This window comes from Panthera onca, chromosome D1, assembly GCF_046562875.1.
Source record: "Panthera onca isolate mPanOnc1 chromosome D1, mPanOnc1 haplotype 2, whole genome shotgun sequence".
Taxonomy (NCBI): domain Eukaryota; kingdom Metazoa; phylum Chordata; class Mammalia; order Carnivora; family Felidae; genus Panthera; species Panthera onca.
This window is the reverse complement of record NC_138348.1, coordinates 98,001,045-98,025,603: the sequence shown is the minus strand read 5'-3', so window position 1 is coordinate 98,025,603 and position 24,559 is coordinate 98,001,045. Positions and strand designations below refer to the sequence as shown.

The 24,559-nt window shown below is 54.5% G+C and overlaps 1 long non-coding RNA gene across 2 annotated transcripts in view; it reads left to right on the top strand.

Moving 5' to 3' along the window:
* Positions 1-23,410, top strand: part of LOC132660983 (uncharacterized) — an 85,214-nt gene extending 61,804 nt beyond the window's left edge. Inside the window, exons 5-11 of one of the 2 annotated variants that reach the window (XR_009601989.3) lie at positions 6,416-6,548; positions 9,095-9,370; positions 10,526-10,696; positions 11,169-11,241; positions 14,116-14,267; positions 18,458-18,595; positions 20,203-23,410. This is a non-coding gene — a long non-coding RNA (uncharacterized LOC132660983). The remainder of the gene's footprint in view (positions 1-6,415; positions 6,549-9,094; positions 9,371-10,525; positions 10,697-11,168; positions 11,242-14,115; positions 14,268-18,457; positions 18,596-20,202) is intronic. The other variant, XR_009601990.3, reaches the window with a different exon arrangement.
* Positions 23,411-24,559: the final 1,149 nt, after the last annotated feature.

The window sequence follows — 24,559 nt, the reverse complement described above, 5'->3', positions numbered from 1 at the left end:
ACCTTGCTTGGAACCTGCAAGGCAATGAGTGTGTACGAGTTCCAGGTGCCCTGAGAACACGCAGGGAGGGCTGCGTCCACCAGGGCCCCGCCGCTGAGCCGCTGTGAGGGGACCCCGAGGGCGTGGGGAGGGCTGGCTGCAGTGGCCCTCGGAGGCTGTGAAGGTCCAGGAGGGCAGACAGAGCTCCTGTCTGAGGAGGAGAAAGCTGGGAGCTGGTGGGAGGTGTATGAGTTGGCGGGAGGCCCTGGAAGGTGAAGCCTTCGCTGATGTGTTCCTCAGGATCAGAGCAGTAGTTTGAGGCCATGGTGGCAAAGTCGGGCCGGATAAAGGACTTCCTAACCGAAATGCTTGTCGTGGCTGAACTGGGGGTGCTGCTTTCTCTGGAAGGAAGACTGCCTAACCTCTTGCCACCTGCAATGACGAAAGGGCGGCACGGCCAGGGGCAGAGGGCTGGAATCAATGACCCCTTCCCTGCCCTCCTCCAGGATCCTATCAATCCCCCAAGTCCTAGGACCTTAGCCTGCTCGACATCAGAAAGGAGCCATGTTGGGGGAAATGCTCCTGTAGTGACGGGGTGCGATGGCCCTTCCTGACCCCCTTCCATGGACAGGGGCCCAAAGGGACCTTCTTTCACCCCTCCTGCCTCTGCCTCCCCTGCCCTCCCAGGCAGCCCAACCTTATCTCAGCCCCTCTCCTATCCGGCCTTGCGTGGGAAAGTTCTTCTTCGGGTCTGCCCTGCAGCCTGTGCTGACTGGTGGGGAGTCCCCTGGTAACGGCCTGCCCCCCACCTGCGGGGACCTGGGGAAGTGTATTGCTTGTGGCAGCGTGTCAGTAGGCTCCGCGTGGCGCGGCCGGGCAGGGCTGACAGCGGAAATTGGAAGCTGGCTGCTGTTTGACAGGTATATTATTCTCGCTGCCCTCGATTTATTTACCAAACAACATGCAAGAGCCCCAGAAAGCTCCCAGAAAGAGGGAGGGAGTCGAAGCCGGGGAGGCTTTGAAAGGGTGAGGTGGCCTCGGTGTGCCGACGTTGGCGCTGTGTGGAGAGGGGAGTGGGGAGCCAGGCCGATGTGGGTGGCGGAGGCCTCCGGGTCTTTGGGCCGTCTGTGGAAACTTCCTCCACGGACCCAGCAAGAGGGGCTTCCTAAGCATCCTGGGGGATGCTTAGTGGTTTGGGGTCAAAGTCAAATGAGAGCCCATGCCTCACAGGTGGTTTGGGGAGGGGTCCCTGCCTTGCCTGGCACACAGGGGGAAAAAGAGGGCTACGTTGAAGACGGGGACCCCTCAGGGGGTGGGTGGGCGGAGCAGGGCTGCCCATCAGCACACAGGCGCCCAGACCTGGGGGGCGTGGGGTCTGACCTTGAACCCACGCCGAACGAGGCACCCTGCTACAGGGTCATGTCTGCCCGGAGGGGGCACCTTTCCCTAGTTTGCTCAAGGGTGCCCCGGAGGCCCAGTGACAAGTCTATGAAGGGAAGCAGGATGTTTGGAATCAGACAGACTGGGATCCTGGCCCATCTGGGCCACACACAACCCACGTGACCCGGGGAAGGTCCCAGCTCCTTGCGCTCGCGCAACAAACGGTAGGAGTAAGAACGCCACTTCTGGGGGCTGCGGAGAGGAAATAAATAAGATAATCCACACGAGTGCTTTGTAAGCTGTGAAACATACACGCGGTTTTTCAGGGTTTCTAAATGAAGAGAGGGAAAAGGCAGAGGGAGCGATTCCCGCGTGCGTCCCAAACGTGGAGTGGTGAGTCACAGGGACGGGAATGTCTGCAGCGTGTTCGGGGTGGGGTGGATGTCGGAATGTGGGTGTGCCCGTGTGGATGTGCTCTGCACAAGATGAGGAAGCTCGGCCCAGGAGCCCTTGGCTGCCGCCTGCGAGTCCGTGCTCCGCGCCTGCGACCGCGTGCTGGTCTGTCACCCGTGTGCCGGGTAGGGTGTGGGGACGTGTGTGTGTGGCTCTGTGAGAGGCTTTTCTGCAATTCTGACGGAGCTCTGCACGGATGCACGGGGTGTGGCTGTGCACGAGGGTTAAGGTGCCGGGGTCGGCGCGCACAGGAGCGTGTGCAACTTGGCGTGTGTACACGCCCCCCCCGCCCCCGCCCCCGCACAACGTGAAAGGAGCCTTGCGGTGTCTGCCGTACGTCTCCTGCTTCTGAACCTGATGCAAGATTCATGAAGCATCGGTTTCTAGAAAGGAGGAGATGGCGGTGGAGCGGGGATGACATCCCATCCTGAATGGTGAGTCACAGAACAGAGCGGGGCTGGATGTAAGATTCCTCCCTCTCTGGGGGACGCAGATGCCTGTGCGTATATATATATATATATATTTTTTCCCCCTGGCTTCTGGTCTGGGGACTTCCCTTCCTTGGCTTGTAGTAATGATGATCCCACTGCCCCCCCCCCCCCCCCCCACACACCGCCCCCACCACCCAGCACGCTGACTGTGGTGCCAGAGGTTGGCGGGTGCAGGCAGGAAAGCGAGAAGTGCTGGGGTCTTAATTCATGCGAGCCTCCTGTGCCCCATCAGATCGGGCGTCTCTGGAAGAGCGAGCAGCTGATGATCTGGGGACCACAGGTGGTAACTGGGAAGCAGCATCTCTGAGGTGGGCAGTCTCCCGGAAACCCCAGTCAAGTCTCCGTGTTGGTCCAGCTCCTTCTTCTCCGGGGTCACCAGACTGGAACTGAGACCCCCTGCAGCGGGTTCGTTCACACCTGCAACGTGCCCCTTGCACCCCATGAGAGGGAGGGGCTCCTGGTCTTCATAGGGCAGCAAGGTTTCCAGGCTTCTTACGCTGGGCCCTGGGTGGAGCGGGACTGGAAAGGCTGCAGAGCACCCATCCTTGCTCTGATGCTGGCACCCAGTTTCTGGTGATGGATATGGCTGTGATGTGGGGTGGGCTGGAAGGGTCCTAAGAGGAGCCTGGCGTGCTGACCCCTGTGGAGGAAGGTGCTGTGGAGGCTGGCAGGGGTGCAGATGCGTATAGCCGGGAACGAGACAGGGAGTCCAGAGGGGCAGGGACCTGTCATGTCCATTTGTGCTTTGTGTACTGGAACTCAGCCCTCTGGGGAAGGAGGAGTGTGGGCAGGGGCAAGGCAGTGCCAGAGAGGCTGGGGGGTCCTCTGTCGCCCAGTCCAGGCCAGGACATGCTCGTCGCCGACAGCCACACGGCCCTGCTCTTCCTGGGTCCCAGACCCGACTGTTTCCTGTGTCCTCTCCCTTGGGCCCCTGCCCTACCACCAGGGAAGCACATGTTTGCGTCTCTGACCCTGCCTGTCAGCCTCGCCCCCCCCCTTTCTCTCTGCTTCTCAGCATCCTTCCCCCCTTCTTTCTTGCTCCTAGTTCTGCCCTTGAACTGCTTTCTCCTGAAATCCCATTCCCCATCCTTTCTTTGGATGCCCTCGCTCAGAGGGCTGGTAAATACAGAAAGAGCAGGCCGGGCTGGAGAGAGGCAGAGGAGCCTCAAAGGCCCTCTCCCCGGCCGTCCCCAGATGGGTGTCACCACCCCAGAGAGGAGGGGCTCCTTTGCGACGTGCTCTTGTGCACACACGTGTGCATATGCTCACGCGCGTGCACACACATGGCTCACACACAGCTCCATGCCTTCACGAGGAGGGGAAGGAGGCCTCTAGGCAGGAAAAGAAAGAAGTCAGAGTGACATTGGTGCTTCATATGTATCAGGGCTCTGAAAAGAGAGCGAGCAAACGAGGGGAAGTGGGCAGGAGGCATGCACGCTGGCCTTGGCTTCTCCGGGCCTTGAGCTTCCCGCTAGACCCCTCTAGTGAGTGTGGCTGTCTACCTCCAGGCCTGCCGGCTGCTGCCCGGGACTCATCCGGGCATGTGTCCGAGTAGGTCAGCCCTCGAACTCCTGGGGGCTCCGTGCTGATCCTGTGGCCACCAGCCTGAGGTGAAGTGTTGGGACCCCAGGAGACCCTGCGTGGGATCCTGCCCCAAACCCCAGACTCCTTGGCTGAGGACTCAAGACCCTTCACAGCCAGCCCCGCCTTTCTAGTTACCCACCTCCCCATGCCCTGTGTGGCTTCTCATCAACTCCCTGGCATAGGATACAGCGTTAAAAACCCCAGCAATCGGGCGCCAGCGTGGCTCAGACGGTTAAGCGTCTGACTCTTGGTTTTGGCTCAGGTCATGATCTCACGGTTTCGTGGGTTCAAGGCCTGCATTGGGTTCTGTGTGCTGACCTTGCTAAGCCTGCTTGGGATTCTCTCTCTCCCTATCTCTCTACCCCTCCCTTGCTCACGCTCTCTCTAAATAAAGAATAAATAAACATTAAAAAAAAAACAAACCACCCAGCAATACACACTAACAACAACAACAACAACAACAACAACAACACAATAAAAAGAGTTTGGAAGTTGGACCATCAGATTGGTCCTTGGGAGGGCTGCTTGATCTTGCTGTTTCTGGAGGCCCCACCATCTTCTTTGCTTCGGGTAGTCAGCTTTCTGGGTTTTTCCTTTTCCCAGTCTTTTCTCAGCTGTGTCTCTGAAGAGCTCAGATCACCCTGGCCACAGGGATTGGTCCAGAGATGGGGAAGTCAGCCTTAGGACGTTTGTTGGAAATTCTGGAAGGGGTTCTCTTTCCCCTGGCATGGCCAGGCTGATAGAAGTATACCCAAACATGCTTCGTCTGTGCTCGGGGAGACTCTTCTGGAGAATAAAGCCACACAGGAGAGCAGAGTGCAGTGATGGAGAACACATGTACTCAGTAACCTCAGTAGAGTGCCTGGATACAGCCACACCTGAAACACTGAAACCATACCTCCTCCCGCACAGTTCACTTCCAAGAACCGGTTCCTTTTTTCTCTTGCTTGCAGAAGCCAGTTTGACTTGGGTTTCTGTCTCTCACAGAGTGAGGGGTTGGCCAGTATGGGGAGGGGACTTAACCTCTCTGAACCTGAGTCTCTTCATCTGTCAAATGATCTCCTTAGGAAACCTGAAAGGATTCGCACTGAAGGGTGGTGCCCCGCAGGCCCGCCGGCAAGAGCGGGAGTGGTCTTGCTACAAAAGCTCTTGCCATGGTTGTCTCACCTGGTCCTTTGGAGAACTCTGTGAGGTCTTAGCGACTGTAATGATCGTGCTCCACTTGGAGGGGAGGACTCTCGCAGTCGGGGATGTAGCAGGTACCGGATCGCTTTCTTTTCATCCTCCCCACCCCCCCAAAAGAAATAAATAAAAACTTAAAGAGAAATCCCCCATTGGTGTAGGTGTCAGCCTCTCCTGAGTGCAGGGTGGGAGCAGACCCTGGCTAACCGCTGGGGTCCTTGGCAGGTGGTCGTTGGGATAAGGCTGCCTGGGAGGGCGGGCAGCGTTTGCCCTAAGAGCGGGAGGACACTGTGGTTGTGAATCATCCCGAGAGGAGGAGGGTCCCCGGACAGGTGGAAGCAGGAAGCCCTCCCTTGAACAGGGAAGTGCTCCCCAGGCACCAGGGACAACTTGTAAGGATCAGCAGGAGGCTGGGGGTCTGGGAAGGGTTCCTGGACAGCGGGGGTTGAAGATGGCACGCGCCTCGTGGAGAACAGCAAAGGCCATCAGAAACTGAGTGTGTACCACGTACCCAGGCCCGGGCTTGGGGTTTCGATCCCGTCGCGCCGGTACGACCAGGTATTGTCCTCCCATCGCTCGGAGGAAGGACCAAGCGCTGCGGGGATAACAGCTTTCTCAGATCACGCAGTTAGGAGGAACCTGGGTTCGGATTCAAGCCTGGGCCGAAAGTTCGTGACTGTAGCTCAAGTGGAGGCAGAGGGGACCAGAGCGGGGGAGCTTTGTGGTGGTCCCCACTTTGGCAATGAGCCACACCATGCCGTGTGAGTCCAACTCCTGTGACTCGGGCGGTGAGTCTTCCCCGGCTATCCCTGCACCCTCGGGCCCCTTGTGATTGAGCCGTCGGGAGGTACGGGCAGGGTCAGATGGGCCGCAGTGACAGTCAGCAGGCCTGGCCTGCAGCCTGAGTATGGGTCAGCCGGAGACCCCAAGGGGAAGGTGAAGCTTGGGCACAGAGTCTGGCACAGCGTCAGCTGGGCACTGGCGTCCGTGTGGCCCGCTTCTCCCACGGCCATTCCGGCACCTGACAGCCCCGGGCTGGGAAGGGAAGGCCTGGAGTGCCTGGGCTCGACGTGGGGCTGGCAGGACCCGACTCTCCATGTTCTCGTCACAGAACTACACCCGGGCGAAGCTTCCAAAGGAGCCACCCAGGCTAGGCTTCCCTCCCCAGGGCTTTGGATGCCGGCACCCTCCCAGCCTCCTGTGCTCGCAGCGCTGGAGAAAAGCAAACGCGTGCCCCCGAGCCAGCTGCATGAAGGCGAAGGGTCTGTCCTTCGCTCCCAGATCATGTCAAACTACAGAGTTATAAACGAGATGGAAATACATTTCTAAAGCATCTGCTGCTTTAGCTCTTCTGTTCCAGGTTGAGCTACCCGCTGGTTCCGGAGAAAGGACAAGAAAGCCCAGGGCTGCCCGGAAGCAGAGGCTGAGACTGAGCCTGGGGTCCCACCTTCTCTCCCTGGGGCCCTGCAAAGACTCCAGGTAAGGCAGGAGCAGCTCTTTCTCTTACTCTCTCTCTCTCTTTCCCTCTCTCTCTCTGTCTCTCTCCCTCCCTCTGTCTCCCTCCTTCTCTCTCCACCCACCCCCGTAGCCCAAGGGAGAGACTCTGGGTCCCAATGGGTGATGTGGCTTTCTGTCTTCTCGATCAGCAGCTCAGTGCACAACAGATCCATTTGTGGTCATAGCAGCTTTCCAGCCCCAGCACTGCCACCAGTGCTAACCCAAGGCTGGTGCGGGGACGGCCACCAACCCGCTTTCCTTCCCGCCTTCCGCAACTAGAGCTCAACGCGAGGCAGGGAGCAGGTGGGAGCCTGGGACCCAGGGGTCAACCGGCCCAAGGCCTCCTGGGCCACACCCGCTGTGCAGGGCCCTCTCCCAGGGGCAGGGGGTGGTCCAGCCACGTAGAGGACCACGAGGGTCGGGGATGCCAGGAAACGGACAAAAGGCCGGTGCGAGGGGCACGTGAAAGGCACAGGCGAACCCCGGGTCCCCCGCGTGGCAGGGACCCCAGAAGCCATCCAGCCTGGCGGTTCCTGACCGCTGCAGCACACAGAACATAGCAGGTGACGCTCCCCTGCTCCTCACACATCCAGCTCCTTCCATGTCACACTCACCCTCCCTCTACCCCACACTGCACAAGTGGGGCGATGCCCTGTGCACACAGAGAGCAGAGCTTCGGCAACCCCCGAGGCCACCCAGCGTGCCGTGGCTCCTGTCCATGCCGGGCTTCCCAACTGGACAGACATCCAATAAATATTGGTTGAATGAAAACCTGCGTGCTTTCCACGATGCAGACGACCAGGCCTCACCCCAGCGCCACTGAATCGGAATCTCGGGAGTGGGAGCCTGGCATTTTAACAGTCTCCAGAGCTTCTGGGTGGTTCCAACGAGGCGCATAGGTGAGAAACCGAGGGTAGAAACGACTTGCCCAGGCCGCTGCGCTCAGTGGTGAGATCAGAAGCCCGGCCTCCGAGGCCGAGTGGTGGGTGATGGGGGTCAGGTGGGCTTGGGCTCCCTGGAGGTAGTGCGCCTGAGCAGGGGTCACAGGTAGTAGGGAAGAGAGGAGGCCCGGTGGAGGGAAGGGGCAGGGGAGTTCTGGAAGGCTGGCGGTGACACTGAGCACATTCATTCCTTTCTGGAGAGAACCTGGAGCCGTGGAGGGAGAGGGAGCGGTCGCCCCGCAGCAAGTCTGAGAAGGCTTCCTTGAAAAGGAGCGAGTTGGGTTTCTGTGGCAGTCCAGCCCAGGAGAGGTCACACAGTAGGGGTGGATTTGGCATGAGAGAAGCAGCAGTCGGCAGACCTAGCCTGGAGTCCGGGTTCTGCCCTCTCCAGCCGCGTCCCCACACCACGCCTCAGTTTCCCCTGTGACCCCCGATTGAAAAATAGAGGATAATAGCACCAATTCGCTTGTAGTGAGTGTAAAGGGACGACGAGAACACAGGGGGGTGAAACCACTTCTCCACGGGGACTGGCCAGACAAACAGAAAGAGCTGGGGTCCGGAGTTTCACAAACAAGGGTCTGAATCCGGTGCTGCCACTTCCTAGCTGTGCCACCGGGAGACAAGTTACTTAAGTGTCGTCATCTGTAAAATGAGGATAATGAACCTCTGCATCACAAGATAAATAGGAGTTGTCAGCGAGGGAATGTGTCCCTGGCACATAGCGGCTCAATTAGCGTCTCTGTTCCTTTTGCTGGGGGGAGCGGTGTGGCCTGGCAGAAAAGTGGCATTCAGGTCTAGCCCCTCCCCTGCCCAAGTGGCCTGACCTCGCCTCACCCCTGTGAGCCTCAGTTTCTGCACGCGCGGGGGGGAAGTGGAGTGTAATCCGAACCTCACCAGAGGACTTTGCAGAGGAGGAGTTTACTGGAGGGGTTCCCTAAACGAGGGGGGACTGCTGTCAGCCAGAACGACCAGATAAAAGCAGCCATGAATAATCAAGGGCCACAGGGCAAAGGGGCCGGGAGAGGAGGGAGGTGATGGGGATCACAGGTGGCCAGCACCCAGCCCCACCTCGCAGCGCCCAGCGCACCCGGCCTCGCTCCAGCCAGAGAGCAGCTCCGGGCGCACTCCGGTCTGGCCCGGCCCGAGGCCAGTCTGCCGCCCGCCCTGCCTGGCATTGATGGATGCTGGGGCTGCAACAGCGGGCTGGAGCCAGGATCAATACTCTAATCAACACCACACGGAACCGCCAGCGCTTTTCCCCTCCCCGAACTTGGGGGGGGACGTTGGGGGTTGCTGAGAAGGGGGAGAGATTAACTCCAACGCTGAGAACTCGCTAGATGAATAATTGCATCAGTGGGAGAGGAGGAGGGTCGGGCAGCCGCACCGGAGCCACCCCGGCTGCCGTTGGGGGCCCGGGGGCGGGGGCCTCGTGGACTGCCCTGGCCAGGGGAAGGGATTTGGGACCAAGGTGCAGGCTCGGGTGGGGGATGGCACAGTCATCTGCTGCTTTGCAGCCCGTCCGCTGCGTGCCCCCACCCCTGGGATACGCCAGCTTATTATCCTCACCCTGTCCCCTTCTCCTTTCAGGCCTCCTGCACGACCCTGGATCTGAGGCTCCCACACAGACTCCAGAATGGCCTTTCCTTCCACGTCTGAGTTCCCTTCTGCGTGGGGTCCCAGGTCTTCCTCCACCCCATGGGCCAGAACCTTTTATCTGGGAGCCCAGGGCTCTTTTCCCGGCCTTGCCCTGAGGGAGGCATCTGAGTCCCGGAAGCTCACCTGCCGTAATAGCTTTTGTCCACTCGCTTCCGAGGCACCACGCCTCGCTCTCCTGAGCGGCCAGTGCCGTGATGAGTGTCGAGGGTGAGTTGAGGCCTTTGCTGTCCCCCTCCAGCCCCTGGTGCCCTGCTCCACTGCCTCTGTGGTCATCCTAGGGCCTGTGCACCCCAGTGCCCTCCAGGGAGGAGGTCTGGGCATCTCCCACTCGCCCACCCGCCCCCCCCCCCACCCCCTACCCGGCGTCGAGAGCCTTGCAGGTGTAACATCTGAGCCCCACGGGAGGCTCACGGGGGAAAGGACTCGGTCCTGGTTTATGGCTCTGCCAGGGTTTAGCTGTGTGACCTTGGAAGAGTCACTTCATCTCATTGAGCCCCTCTTCGCTCAGCTATACAAGGAGGATAATCGTCTCTGCCCTCCCGGCCCTGTGAGGTTTCTGAGGGGAGAAAATGCAATAATGCTTCCTAATGGCCCAGGAAGGCTCAGCCAGGAAGGGGCAGGATGGGGCTCAGGCCGACGCTGCTGACTCCACACCCCGTGATATCAATCCGCCAAAGCCGGCCGTTTCCTGGTGTGGAGACAGTGCAGGAATGCATGCATCGGATGCATGTGGGTGGACCTTGTGAGCAGTTGGGGGGTCAGGGACGGGACCCCACACCTCATCTTTTGTCATCTGTCACCGGTTCCTGTGTACCAATCCCAGGTGTCCACGGAGGTCTGTGCTCAGGGTCAGGGCTCTGGGAAAAGGAAATGTGACCCCAAAGCCTGGCTGAACCAGGGAGGGTCTATGGTCAGCAATACTGTCCCCGGCCGGCCCCCTTTATTCCTCTCCCCAAACCACCTAGAATGTCACAGCCAGGAGAGACCTCCGAGACTTTACAGAGGAGATCCCTGAACTGACTCCAAGGCCACTGCTCTTTGCGGGGAGATTAGTGGTTTGCAAACTGGGTTCCTGGGGGACCCCTGGCCTGTGGAGATTGCCCTGGAGGTGCCACGATGGGGGTGGGTAATGGAGGTTGAGTAAAAAGGGCTTTGCCTCCTCTCCTCTAGCTCCATTTGAGAGCCACTCCCTCCTCTTTGATCTGTATGTCACTTCCTTGAAAAACGTCTGAAAAACAGTGTGAATATTCCACCTGGCGTCAGTCTCCTGTGCCCAGACTGTGCACCCCCCGCCCCCCGCTCTGTCCCTCCCCTGCGGACTGCCCTCATCCGTCCCTGTGTGGTTCTGTGCTTTTTTTCCAGACCATGATCCTCTTCACCTCTGTGTGCCTCTCTAAAATCAAAGCCAGTCCTCTAACCATCCAACCCGGCCTCTGCCAAACAGACCATAGCAGAGCCCTCCCACATATCGACGTGTATTTCAGCCCGGGGTCTTCTGAAGATGATGCCTCCGTTCGCTTTAAAGGTCTCGGGGTAAGCCAGCCGAGGAGACGCTTCTAGTCAAGGAGGTCTTTCGGGGCTTCTTCCCCCACAGCGAAACCAAATCCCTGCCCTGCTGCCTGGCCGCCCAAGGTGCTCCTCGGGGCACAAAGCTGAGTCTTGCTGCTGAGACCGGGCAGCCAGCGGGAGCGGCAGAGTCTGTGGTGGGGCGGAGGGAAGGAGCACAGGGTCCGGAGCCTTCTAAGCCTGGCTCTGCCCTGATCTGGGGCAAGCACTGTGCTTCAATTCCCTGCTCAGAACTGGGGGTGACGGCCAGAGCATCACCTCCTAGGGTGGGCATGAGAATGCCAGGACAGAATTCACGGGGAGCCCTAGAACGGTGCCGGGCGCAGGGTGCCCTTTGACCTTGTGTTTGCTGTTATGGGTAAGGGCGGGAGCAGAGGCAGACCCAGCCGCCCTGCAGGTGATTCTTACCTCTGAAGTCCTTCCATGCCCCACACTCCAGCTCACGTCATCCCCACGATCATCCCAGTGCCACGTCCCTGTTTTGCAGATGTTGAAATGGAGGCTCAGAGCAGGTCTGTAAACCTTCCCCCAGGGCCCCGCATTATGAGGGGGCTGACTCCCAACCCATCCACCTCCCTGCATTGCACTTAAACTGCCGAGGGCTGCCCGAGTCTGCCTGTTCCAACGTCACGTTCGCACCCAGGGCCCCCTCCAGTGCGCACCGCACTGGCCGCTTCCTGAAACTGTCTTCCCAGGTAGCCACGCCCACCCTGTCCCCTCTCCACCTCTCCCCTCCATCCCCTTCTCCCAAGATTTGGTCTGCTGAGCCGCTGCATCGCTCCATCCGTTCTGTTCATCCTCACTTTGGCTCGAGGGCCTGACCTAATTTACGGGTGGCTGGTTAGGGGAGGGTGTGTGTGTGTGTGTGTGTGTGTGTGCACATGTGTGCATTTGCATGCGTACACGCGTGCATATCTGGGGGACTGCAAAACAGAGGGAGCGTCTAGTGGGGGGGTAAAGAGTACCAGACCGGGGGAGCCGAGCTGGGGAACTTCAGCTGGGCTCTGCAGATTACTGGCCAAGTATATGACCGGCAATAGATACTTAATGAATGCCCACCAAAGGGATGCATGTGTCCCCAGCGCAGACTCTGGAGGGCAGTATCCAGAGCAGGGCTACAGTGAGGCTTTCTCCTCCCAGGGCAAAGTGTCTGTCATCTGTCCGTGGCTGCCCTCTGTGGCCTGGGTGTGTGGGGAGGGACCTCGAGCTCCCCTGTTCATCGTCCAGTGTGTAGATTCCATCCTGGACGTAGAAGCCCCCTCCCCTTGCCCCTGCCCCCTGCTACGGAAGCCGTGGTGGAAACGAGCAAGCGGGACCTTGGGGACAAGTCCGGCACCGACCGGCGCTTGTCAATGCTAGGGGACCTCGGGCAAGTTGTCTAACCTCTCTGAGCCTCGCTTCCCCTTTGGTGAATGGAGGCTCCTCCTCTCTGCTGTGATGGTCTCTGGGAGTTAAGTGGATGCAAGGAGACTGCAGGGGCGTTCTCACATGAGGACTTCCTCTCGTTTATACAATAGGGATATTTGGCTCTGTGTCCCAGGGCCAGTGTGCAGGGTCCTCAAGATGGGTCATGTAGAGCTCTTTGCACACTGCACGGCATGTAGCAGGGGGTTGACAAAAGCAGCTACTTCTAGGAAGTAAGCGGCCAGCTCTCCCCCGAGGCGGGTCAACCCCCAGCTTACTTCTTCCCCTGGCAATGCAATGCAGATGCCGGCAGCCAAGCCCAGGAACTCTCAGAGTGTTCCATCTTCCAGGGTTTTTTTTCTTTTGTTTTTGTCCCAGGCAAACCGACCACTGATGAACCTCCTGCCTCTGGGACAAAGTGGTCCCCAGCATGACTGTCTGGGGGTCCTGGTGGGGCCGTGTTCCTGGGCTGGAAGAGGGACTGTATGACCTTTGGCTCTAGGGGTTTAAACTCAGCCCTGGTCTCCACCTGCCCTCTGGCGTGGGCAAGAAGAGGCAGGGTTCTGGGCCCAAGAGGCCTGGTGGGAAACACATAGCTCGCTTGGCTGCTGGTTGGGAAGGGAGGAAAGCTCAGGGAGCAGGGGCTTGGCCTGGGGGAGCCCCATCTTATTCTCACTCTGGCGGCAAGAGCTGGAGCCCAGGCTGGAGGACAGGCTGTGGGCCAGGACACCCGAGCTCCGTCCCTGACCTTTCCGGTAATCCGTGGGCACGGTGTGAGGTCAGTGTGGGCATGGGCTTCCCCACTTGTGGACTGGGGTGCCCCACAGCACTCTTTCCAGCATCATCAAGGGGCTGATAAGATACCGGAGACGGCAGACCCCTCTGTGAACGGCAGGTGCCACCTTGCGTGTCCTCTGGGCAGGCTTCTAGCCCTCTCCCTGCCACCCTCCCTCCTCCATCCTGTCCGGACAGCAGCCGGTGGCCCACGGGCAGAGCCTCTCCCCAAGCTCTCCGTGGCCTGGCCGTGGCCTCACTAGAGAGCACATTTCTGCTCCATTAGCCGGCCATGAAATGTGTTCAGAGTTTCCTGACGGGCACAGAAGCCGCCACCACATAAAACAGGCAGAAAATGAAACGCTCATCTTCCTCCCGGACCTGGTATTGGCGGGTCAGTTCTGTATGATCAGCCCTCAGACCGTGGGCTGGAAAGACGCAAGATCCCAGCTCTGCTCACCACCCTGAAGAAACAACCTGCTTGTGGCAAAAAAAAAAAAAAAAAAAAAAAAAAAAAAAAAAAAAAAAAGGAAAGTTGAAATACAATCACAGTTTAGTTCAAGTTGGATATTAATAGCTTCAGGGGCAGGGCTCAGAAAGAAAGAGGGGAGGGCAAGGAGAAGGGGAGAGGGAACTGTGAACACCATCAACATCCAATTTCCTTGGAGAATCAGGAACCTGCAAGGCTCTGGTCTGGGGTGGGGGAGGATGGGGTGCTGCTGCCTGGGCACCGTGGGGGCCCCCAGCCTCTGGCCCGCCGCCTCACCGGCCCGGAAGCCTGTCTCCAGCTCCAGCTGCCCCCTTTCCATGCCTCGGTGCGCAGTGCTCTCTGGCCGGCCCATACGTGCCCGGGGCTGTGGGCTCTCACATCTGTCGGAGACGGGGCCGGGGCCACACCTGTGGGGATGCTGCTGTGACTTACCCATCCCTGGCTGCGTGAGCGTGGGCTGCTGACGGCTCATAGCTGCCCCTTCTGCAGAGATCTGCCCTCTGGGCAGTGGGTTACCTCTAGCGGCTCCTCAGGGCACCCACCAGCCAGCCAATGACGGGCTGACGCAGGGAACAATGGGCTGAGGGCCTTGCCAGGAGTGGAGGTAATATTCTTGGCTGATTTATGTTCCAGGGTGACCCATGCAGTGACTTGCCCTGAGACCCTCATGCCCTTCCCTCTGCTGCTTCTCTTACTTTTTTACGTGTTTTGGCTGAAGGGGACTCCCTCAAGAAATCATGAATCCCGAACCCCTGCCTCAGGCTCTGCTGTTGAGAAACCCACGCTTAAGAGCAGCTGGGTGGCCTGGAGCAGGACATTGGACAATCTGAGCCTCAGCGCCCTCAACCAATCCCTCGGGAGGTGTTGCAGGTAGGTAGGTAACTTTCAAATTCCGTGACATACAACACACACTTATCATCATCCCACAGTTCTTGGGGGCAGAAGCCTGACTGGGGTCTCACGGGGCTAAAATCAAGGTGTCGGTGGGACTGCATTCCTCTCTGGAGGCTCAGGAGAGGGGCTGTTCTGCTTCTGGAGGCCTCTCCGTTTCCTTGACTTCGTGGCTCCTACTCCCCATCTTCAAAGCCAGAAGTGGCCAGTGAAGTCTCCCTTGTGCTCTGTCACTCTGAGCCCAGCTCTCCTGGCCCCCTCTTTTACCTACAGGGACCCTTGTGATCGTGTTGGGCCCACCCAGATAATCCAGGATAATCTCTCCATCTCAAGATCCTTAGCCTAATCATCTCTGCAGGGTCTCTTTTGCCATGGAAGGGAGTATATTCACGGGGAAGAGGAGGGAGACACTTGGGGGGCATTATTCTATGTACTGTATACCCAGTGGATCTCAATCAATATCTCCTCATTTCCTCTCCATAGGCATGTTATCGCACCCCTATGAGACTATTCCTACATCCTTAATTTAAAGATCATGGTGGGGGTTAACAGGGATCAACGGTGTGTGTGTTGGGGGGGGGATTGCAGACGGGCATAGAGAAGTAGAGGCTAGTCCTATGGACTTATTTTTTTTTTAATTTTTAAAAGTTTATTCATTTATTTAGCAAACGGGGAAAGGGCAGAGAGAGAGGGAGGGAGAGAATCCCAATCAGTTTCTTCGCTGTCAGTGCAGAGCCCACGTCGGGGCTTGAACTCACCAACTGCAAGATCATGACCTGAGCCGAAATCAAGAGTTGGACACTTGACCAGCTGAGCCACTTGACCAGCTGGGTCCAGGTGCCCCAGTCCCACGGACTTAGTGATCTCCCGTTATGGTCCCTACTCCAGATTCTGTGCCCTGTGTGTTCTCCTCTGAAGGAAGCCCTTCTCCTTGCCCTCCTGTGTGCTAAGTTTTCTGGGGATACCTCTGTAGGAGAAGAACCCCGAGTTGCCCTTGAGAATGGGATAGAGAGGGGAGGGCTTCTGAGCCTGTTGTGGAAAGGGGAGAGAGGAGGGAGTGCTAAGCCCATTTCTTACCCACCGTTTGCCCGGAGCGTGACTTCTTAGTGTTGGATATTCAAGAAGGGACGGGCATCAAGATAGAGAGTGAGGAACAGCTACAAATGGACGGGGTTCTGTGAGATATGCAGGCACTTGGGATTCAGTTGACGGTCATCGCAGGACCAGGATCAGAAACCGGGCCTGTCGCAGCCAGACTGCTGGTAACTTCCCTTATTTATGCTCTTTAACTTCCGGTGAAGTTCCTTATGAAAAGGCCACCTGGGTCAGTTGTGTTGAGGAGAAGAAAAGGAAGGGGTTGTGCTTGAGGAATGCTTGGGGGGTGGGAGAAGGCCCCAAGTTGGTGGGACAACAGAGGTGGATGTGGGGACCTCCAAGAGGAGGCAAAGGCATTCAGGGGCATCACCTCCTCCAGGAAGCCCTGCCCGGGCTGGGTTGAGAACCCTCGACTTGTCTTGCTGCTCCATTGTAATGATCTGGTTAGGGGTCCATACACCATGCTGGACTAAGCTCCTAGGGGATGGGGGCCCTGCCCTGTTCTTCCGGAATCCCAGAATCCCACTGTCAATCACCGCTGACCAAGGCAGGAGCAAGTGACTGCCCACCCCCATCACACCTGCCCCGTCGGCAAGTCTGGCCTGGCAAAGAAGCCCGGTCAAGACAGGGGCCGAGTCTCCCTAACGCTCTGCAGACCAAGTCCAGCCTTTCTTTTTTTTTCTTTTTAATTTTTTTTTAATGTTTATTTATTTTTGAGACAGAGAGAAACAGAGCATGAACAGGGGAGGGTCAGAGAGAGGGAGACACAGAATCTGAAACAGGCTCCGGGCTCCAAGCTGTCAGCACAGAGCCCGACACGGGGCTCGAACTCACGGACCATGAGATCACGACCTGAGCCGAAGTCGGACGCTTAACCGACTGAGCCGCCCAGGCGCCCCAAGTCCAGCCTTTCTCTGGCCAATTATATACTAAGAACAGAAGCTGCTTGAAATGTTTTCACTCGGCTTGACAACCATGGTGTGAGTTCTGGCCACGAAGACAGATTTGAGATCAGTTCTCTAGTCTGTTAGAATTCTCTGACAGACCTTGGGCAGGTCACTTTCCTCTCGTGGACTTCCTTCTCTCTCCCGCCCCCCTCAGTTTCTCCAGGGGTAACTGACAAGTAAAATTGGAAGATATTTAAAGTGTACATCATGGTGATTTGATATATGTATACATCGGGCCAGGATCCCCCCATCTAGCTAATTTTTGCAAATGCATCTCTTGTTTGTTTGAAATGTGAGAACATTTCAGTTCTACTCGCTTAGCAAATTTCAGTGATGTGATACACAGTGCTCTCACAGTGGTCACCATGCCATACGTTAGATCTTCACGTCTTAGTCACCTTATAGCTGAAAGTTTGCATCCTTTTACCAACGTCTCCCTATTTCTCCCCAGCCCCAACTTCCACTGTTTGTTTCTATATTTGACCTTTTTAAATTTTTTAATGTTTTATTTATTTTTGAGAGAGAGAGAGAGAGAGAGAGCAGGGGGAAGGGCAGAGAGAGAGAGAGAGAGAGAGAAAACGAGGATCCAAAGCAGGCTCTGCTCTGACAGCAGAGAACTCGATGCGGGACTCAAACTCACAAACCTCAAGATCATGACCTGAGCTGAAGTTGGTGCTTACCTGACGGAGCCACCCAGGCACCCCTCTATGTTTGACCTTTTTTTTATTAAAAAATTTTTAAAACGTTTATTTACTTTTGAGAGACAGAGCACAAGGGGGGAAGGGACACAGAGAGAGAGAGGGAGACACAGAATCTGACGCGGGCTCCAGGCTCTGAGCTGTCAGCACAGAGCCCGACGCGGGGCTCGAACTCACGGACCGTGAGATCATGACCTGAGCGGAAGTCGGATGCCTAACCGACTGAGCCACTCAGGTGCCCCTGCTTATTAATTATTTTGATCTCGAGGCACTTGAGAAACAGCAGATGCAGGAAGGGCTCTCTGACCTCCCCTTTCTACCTAAAAGCAGGTCCCAACGTTTCCCGGGAGAAAGATGCCCTCCTTGTACCAGGAAGAAGAGAACATTCTCATCACCAGAAACTGAGAGTCAACACCGAGAGGATTCTGTGCAGACAGACTCCCCAAAGTAACTCTGATCTTCCATCACTAATCACTGTGCCACAGTTACTGGCCCTGGTCTAAGCACGTCCGTCTTGTCACGTCCCCACAATTTACCATTCTTTATTTAAAAAGGATATGAACTTGGGGCTCCTGGGTGGCTCCGTCGATTAAGGGCCCGACTTTGGCTCAGGTCATGATCTCATGGCTCGTGGGTTTGAGCCCCGTGTTGGACTCTGCACTGACAGCTCAGAGCCTGGAGCCTTCAGATTCTGTGTGTGTGTGTGTGTGTGTGTGTGCGCGCGCGCATGTGTGTGCGTGTGTGTGTGTGTGTCTGCACCTCCTCTGCTTGTTCTCTCTCTCTCTCAAAAATAAATAAGTAAACATTTAAAAAATAACAAAAAATAAAAAGGACATAGGGGCACCTGGGTGGCTCAGTCAGTTAAGCATCCAACTTCGGCTCAGGTCATGATCTCACAGTTTTTGAGTTCGAGCCCCACGTCAGGCTCTGTGCTGACAGCTCAGACCCTGGAGCCTGCTTCAGTTTCTGTTTTTCCTTCTCTCTCTGCCCCTCTCTCCCCCTCTCAAAAATGAATAAACATTAAAAATTTTTTTTAAATGATAAAAACAAAAAGGATATACCCTTTGGAACCTAATGGTTTCTTTGGGTCTTCATTTTCCTTTTGAAGATTCTTGTGTACAAGTATAAATTTTTTTTTTAATTTTTTTTTTAATGTTTATTTATTTTTGAGCCAGAGACACAGCATGAACGGGGGAGGGGCAGAGAGAGAGGGAGACACAGAATCGGAAGCAGGCTCCAGGCTCTGAGCCATCAGCCCAGAGCCCGACGTGGGGCTCGAACTCGTGAGTGGCGAGATTGTGACCTGAGCTGAAGTCAGACGCTCAACCGACTGAGCCACCCAGGCGCCCCACAAGTTTAAATATTAAATAAGGTGTGCATGCTTTTTTCCTGTTTTCTTTTTCATGTCTTATGTCAATTTAATTCTTAGGCCCAGCCATGGAACCTAAGAGGATAGAAGGAAGTTTTTCCTCCTCTGCATCATATCCATCACGCCCCAAAGTTTCTTCCTGCCCATTGGGAATCCCTCCTTCCCGCACCTGCCCTCTTTAAAGCCTGTGGTTCTAAAGTGAGTAGACGGCTTCCATTCTGATGGCAGGAATGAGGGTTTACAAATTGAGAGGGTTCCCTTCTCGGATTAGGGAGAAGAGGTGTATACAGCTAGGTAATTTCTCTGCAGGGCTAGCGTGGTGGGGGTTTGGGGAGAGAGCTGGAGAGGTGGCTTAATTGGCAGGGCTGGGAGCTCTGTCAGGTGACAATGTCACGGGTGCTGATAAAGATGAAAATTTTAATGCATAAGAAAGGCCCCTCCTCCCCTTCACCCGAGTGCATGGACCTGGAGGACAAAGAATGGGAGAAAAAAGGAGGGATTGGTGCTGAGCCTCAGTGGAGCAAGGAAAAAGGGACCTGAGAAGAGGAGGAGGGTGTATCCAGGAGAGACAGGTGGAAATAGGGTTTTCTGGGCCCAAGGGCGGGCTGGGGCAGAATAGAAAGTAGAATTCTCCTAGCAAAGGTGGGGCTGTCAGCTCTGGTTCCTTCTATTCAAGTTGGTTTAAAAAAAGAAAAAACAGGGGCGCCTGGGTGGCTCAGTCGGTTAAGCGGCTGACTTCGGCTCAGGTCACGATCTCGCGGTCCGTGAGTTCGAGCCCCGCATCGGGCTCTGTGCTGACCGCTCAGAGCCTGGAGCCTGTTTCGGATTCTGTGTCTCCCTCTCTCTCTGCCCCTCCCCTGTTCATGCTCTGTCTCTCTCTGTCTCAAAAATAAATAAACGTTAAAAAAAAATTAAAAAAAAAAAAAGAAAAAACATATACTAAGCACCTACTATGTTCCACAATATGGACGGACCTGGAAGGTATTGTGCTAAATGCAGTAAGTCAGGCAAGACAAATACCGTACGAGCTCTCTTACAGGTGTAAACCAAAAAGCAATAAACGACAAACAACAATCCAGAAATCTCAACCCATGGATACAGCGGACAGATTGGTGTGGTGGTTGCGAAAGGTAGGGGGAGGGGGTGAGGGAAATAGGTGAACTGTTTTTTTAAAAAAATCTATTTTAAATAAATTTGAATTAAATTTAAAATTGAATAAAAAATTCCTAAAAAGCAGATTTGGGACCTGTTCGCCTCCCACTCGCCCCACTCCTTACCTCCTGATTTGGAATTTTAGAGGGGCCATGCGTGATTCTAGAATCCCAACTTAATAAGTATCCAGGTATCTCCTTTTTAATGTAAACCCTTAATGAAAGAATGCATGCGTAAACGTGCAAAGTCATAAACGTGCAACTTGGTGAAACCTCGCAGGGTGAACACAGCACGTCTGGAAACGGAACCTCACCAGCCCCCAGAAGTCCCCTTTGCCCTATTCCAGCCTCCCCGCTCCCTCCACCAAGGGTAAGCACCAATCTGGCTTCTAGCTAAACTAAATTTGCCCTTCCCTTTCCGACTTCCCAGAAATGAGACCATAAATATGTACTCATTTGCGTCTGGCACAATTTCCCCGAGCAGTAGGTGAATCTGGGTAAAGGCTTTCTTCTCTCTGCACTACTTTAGAGATTGCTTTCTATTGCCTATGGCCGTCACTTGTTCGTTCTTATTGATGTCTCGCATTCCTTTGTAGGATTATGCACCATTTATTTATCCGTCCTTCTGTTGATGGGCATGTGGATTGTTTTCAGGCGTGCTGTTGCGAACGGCGCTGCTGTGAACATTCTTGTACGACGAGACTTTGGCGCCCGTCTGCACCCACTTCCGCTGGCGAGGACTGCTAGGCCAGCGTGCGTGCTTGTGCTCAGCCTCCGGAAATAGTGCCCGTGGCAGCAGCTTCCGGGATGGTTCCATTGATCCCTGCTTCTCGGTGTTCACACTTGTTCTGGACCGAGCGTTTGGGTCCTGCCCAAATTCGTATGTTGAAGCCTTAGGGCTTCCCGGGGTGGCTGTAGTCGGAGACGGGGCCTCTGTGGAAGTAACGAAGATTAACTGACGTCCTAAGAGGGGCGCCCTGATCTGATAGGATGGGTGTCCTTATAAGAAGAGATCAGGGAACTAGCCTGCTCTCTCTTATTTGCTTTATCGTGTGTACTCTCTCACCACGCTGCCCCACTCCACGCGCGCGCACACACACACACACACACACACACACACACAACGCTTTTCTGAACCTTGAGAGTAAGTTGTGTGCGTGATGACCTTTTACTCCCAAATGATTCCGTCTGTATTTCTTAGGAATATTCCCGTACATGATCACCCTGCAGCTACCAACTTCAGTCGGCTTGACGTTGCCATAATACTTCTATCTACCTTACTATCTGTATTTCCATTTTTGAAGTTGATCTAATAATGCCCTTTGTGGCGTCTTCCCTCTTCCAGTACAGAATCCTGTCTAGAGTCAGGCATTGTTCTTACTGTCACGTCTTTTCAGTTGCCTTCAATCAGGAACATTTCCATGGCCTTTCTTTGTCTTTTATGACATTGACATTTTGAACAATACAGTCCCTCCCCCTCTTCCCTCTCAGATGGAACGTTCCTCATTTTGTTTGTCTGATACTTTCTTGTGATTAGAGGAAATATTGCTTTGCCGGCTGGCATCCTGTGCGAGTGGTCACCGGGTCTCGCATCTGGGGCCACACAGTTTCTCTCTGCTCCTCGTTAAGGATGCTAATTTTGATCACCTACCTGGTCCAGGTGGGGTTCAGTGATATTTTTTCCCTGAAACTGATAAGCGACCTGTGAGGACATTATACTGTGAGCAGGAACCCTCTTTTTGAAGGTAGCTTAATTCAATGTAGTCTAACTTACTGGCTTTTTCCTTTATAGTGGATGTCTTTTGTGTCCAGTCAAAAAAAAAATTTTTTTTTTTTTTTTTTTTTTTTTTTTGCCTAGCTCAGCCTCTAAAGGTATTCTTCTAGTTTCTTCTAAAAGCTTTATTATTACTAGACCTTTGACATTTAGATCTGTGATCCACCTGGAATGGAGGTTTTTTTGTGCCTGGTGTAAGCTAGCAGTCAAGACGTGGAAATCCAAGTAATCCGGATGTTTTTATTTATTTATTTCTTCTTTTTTTTTTTAATGTTTCGTTCATGTTTTGAGAGAGACAGAGTGTAAGTGGGGGGAGGGACCGAGAGAGAGAGGGAGACACAGAATCTGAGGCAGGCTCCAGGCTCCGAGCTGTCAGCACAGAGCCCGACGTGGGGCTCGAACTCACGGACCGCGAGATCATGACCTGGGCAAAAATCGGGCGCGTAACTGACTGAGCCACCCAGGCGCTCCAATCCAGATGTTTTTATTAATAATTTTTAGTTCCGCAAGAAATGCATGACTATGTACCCTCCCCCTAAAAAATTACAGATAATGCTAACATCCTCTTTCCCCCACCCTCCCTAAATCTTTTCCCTGCTCCAGAGCAGGGACCATGAAAGGAACCCTTGTTAGCAGTTTATCACATCCTTCTGGAGTTTTTTTCCCTAAGAAATTACATACCTGCTAGTTACATACTATTTTCTTCTTTCCTCCCATAGCTCACCTTGTATGAATCATTCTGCAACTCGCTTTTTTTCACTCAGCAACATGTCTTGGATGTCTTTCTGTGTCGACACGTCCAGATCTCCACGATGCTTTTAAACGGCTGCGCTGGATTATATGCTATATATGACACATGTCATAAGCTGTCAAAGTGCAGCCTGTCTAGTCACTGGATTGGTTCATCATGGATTTTTAAGTCGGCCGTAATACTTTGTTTTGCTTCCACGATTTTTATTCATACCGTGTCTGTATCATACTCTATTTTTATTCCTACTGGATGCAAAGTCTACAAAGCACTCCTCGAGTAGTGCTGCCCTGAAAATTGAGGCATCCCAAAGGGGCCCTGCGGTCCCAACCCCCCTGAGAAGTAGATGAGGTTAGACCTGGGGTCTGGAAGGCACTGGGCTCGTCCCGGATTCAGGACAAGCGAAAGAGCTCAGGCAGGGTCTGGTGACCGGCCCGGGCTCGTACACAGCAGCCGTCCCAGGCCTGCTCCTGGGGCCGCCCTGTTCTCTCCCTGCTTCGCCTGCCTTCAGAGCTGGACTCTGACATAGGCCACCGTGCGGGTGTCTGTGGGGGTCTGCTCCCTTCCCACCCGTGATTCCCCGGGGGTCTCCCCTGCTCTCCCCCTACACCCGGGCTCTAGAGCCCTCCCTCCTCGGAACGTCCATTTGTCGAAAATGCTCTGCCTTCCAGGATGGCCTTGCGGGACAGGTGCGAACACATTTCGAATCTAGAGAAGCTCCACAGCCGCTAAATCACATGTTGGGTAAAATAATCAAAGAATCTTCCCCAAATTTGTCAACGGCGGCGCTGGGCCTAGTGGTTCCGTAATGACTCCCGCTTGATGACAGATCTCGAGAAAATGCGTTTTGGAAGCAATCAGTATATGCTGAATAGAATCCTATTTTACAAGCGTTTTATCTACTCTTAAGGACATGGGAGATGAGGAAAACAGATAAGCCTCTCTATTAATATTGATTAGACCATTATATATCTGAAAAAGAGATTTTAGTCAGAGATGATTGCACCTTACCAGTACAGCCTCCTTTCTTGAATGGAGTCATTTAATCTGCCACTCAGCGCTGGGGGGTGTGGGGAGGGAGGGGCACGCAGGCTTTGCTCCCTCACGCTGGGCACAGGAGGCAGGACAGGGACGCTGGTGAGAGGACCGCGAGGGCACTTACGTACTTTCTTACCAATCCCACAAGGGCCCAATAAGAGGAAGATAAAAACAGCAGCGGCAGGAAGGATCGAGGTCAGCCTTCAGCAACAACGGTTCCGTTTTTCGGTTTTTTTCTCTAGAAGAGTCCAGAAGTTGGAGCTAGAACACCTTCTTTTCCCAAATGGCTTTAAGAATAAAGACAATCACCACAGGTTAGAAATGGGCTCTTTTGGGGCGCCTGGGTGGCGCAGTCGGTTAAGCGTCCGACTTCAGCCAGGTCACGATCTCGCGGTCCGTGAGTTCGAGCCCCGCGTCAGGCTCTGGGCTGATGGCTCGGAGCCTGGAGCCTGTTTCCGATTCTGTGTCTCCCTCTCTCTCTGCCCCTCCCCCGTTCATGCTCTGTCTCTCTCTGTCCCAAAAATAAATAAAAAACGTTGGGAAAAAATTTAAAAAAAAAAAAAAAAAAAAAAAAAAAAGAAATGGGCTCTTTTACTATGGACTACACGAGGATCCTGATAAACACGACATCACTACGTCACCAGTAATCAGATTTAAACAATGAAATATTACTTAAAATTTTTTTTAATATTTATTTTAGAGAGAGAGAGAGAGAGCAGGGGAGGAGCAGAGAGAGAGAGGGAGACACAGAATCTGAAGCAGGCTCCAGGCTCTGAGCTGTCGGCACAGAGCCTGACTCAGGGCTCAAATCACCAGCCGTGAGATCATGACCTGAGCCGAAGTCAGATGCTTAACCGACTGAGCCACCCAGGCGCCCCCAGTGAAATATTATTTTTGCCCTCACGTTAGCAAAGATTCCTATTTTGCAAAAAAGGGCATAATTCTCAGTGTTGGTGAGGATGCGGTGACCTCCGCTTTCATGCATTACTGGCAGAAGGGTAGGAGAGTATAACCTTTTTGGAAGACGACACAATGATATTTATACAGAGACCAACTTTCTGTTAAGCACTGGGTTAGGAACTGGGTGGATAGTAGTGAGTGAAATTAAGCCCTTGCCTTCACAGAGCGTACCGTTTAGTGCAGGGAAAGTGAAAACTAATAAGTAAAAAATACAATTAAATACAGTAAGACCTTGGATTGCCAGTAACTTGTTCTGCGAGTATTCTGTAAGGCAAGCAACAATGTATAATAAATTTTAACTTGATAAAGGAGCGACGTCTGGCCCTACGAGTAGTACGTGGCACTGAATGTCACATGACCACAACTAAGCCAATGGTTCTTGAAATTTACTTTGATGTACAAGTGCTTTGGATGACAAGTGTGTTTCCAGAATGAACTATGCTCGCAAACCAAAGCTTTACTGCATTTACACACGTGAAGGACCTTGAAGG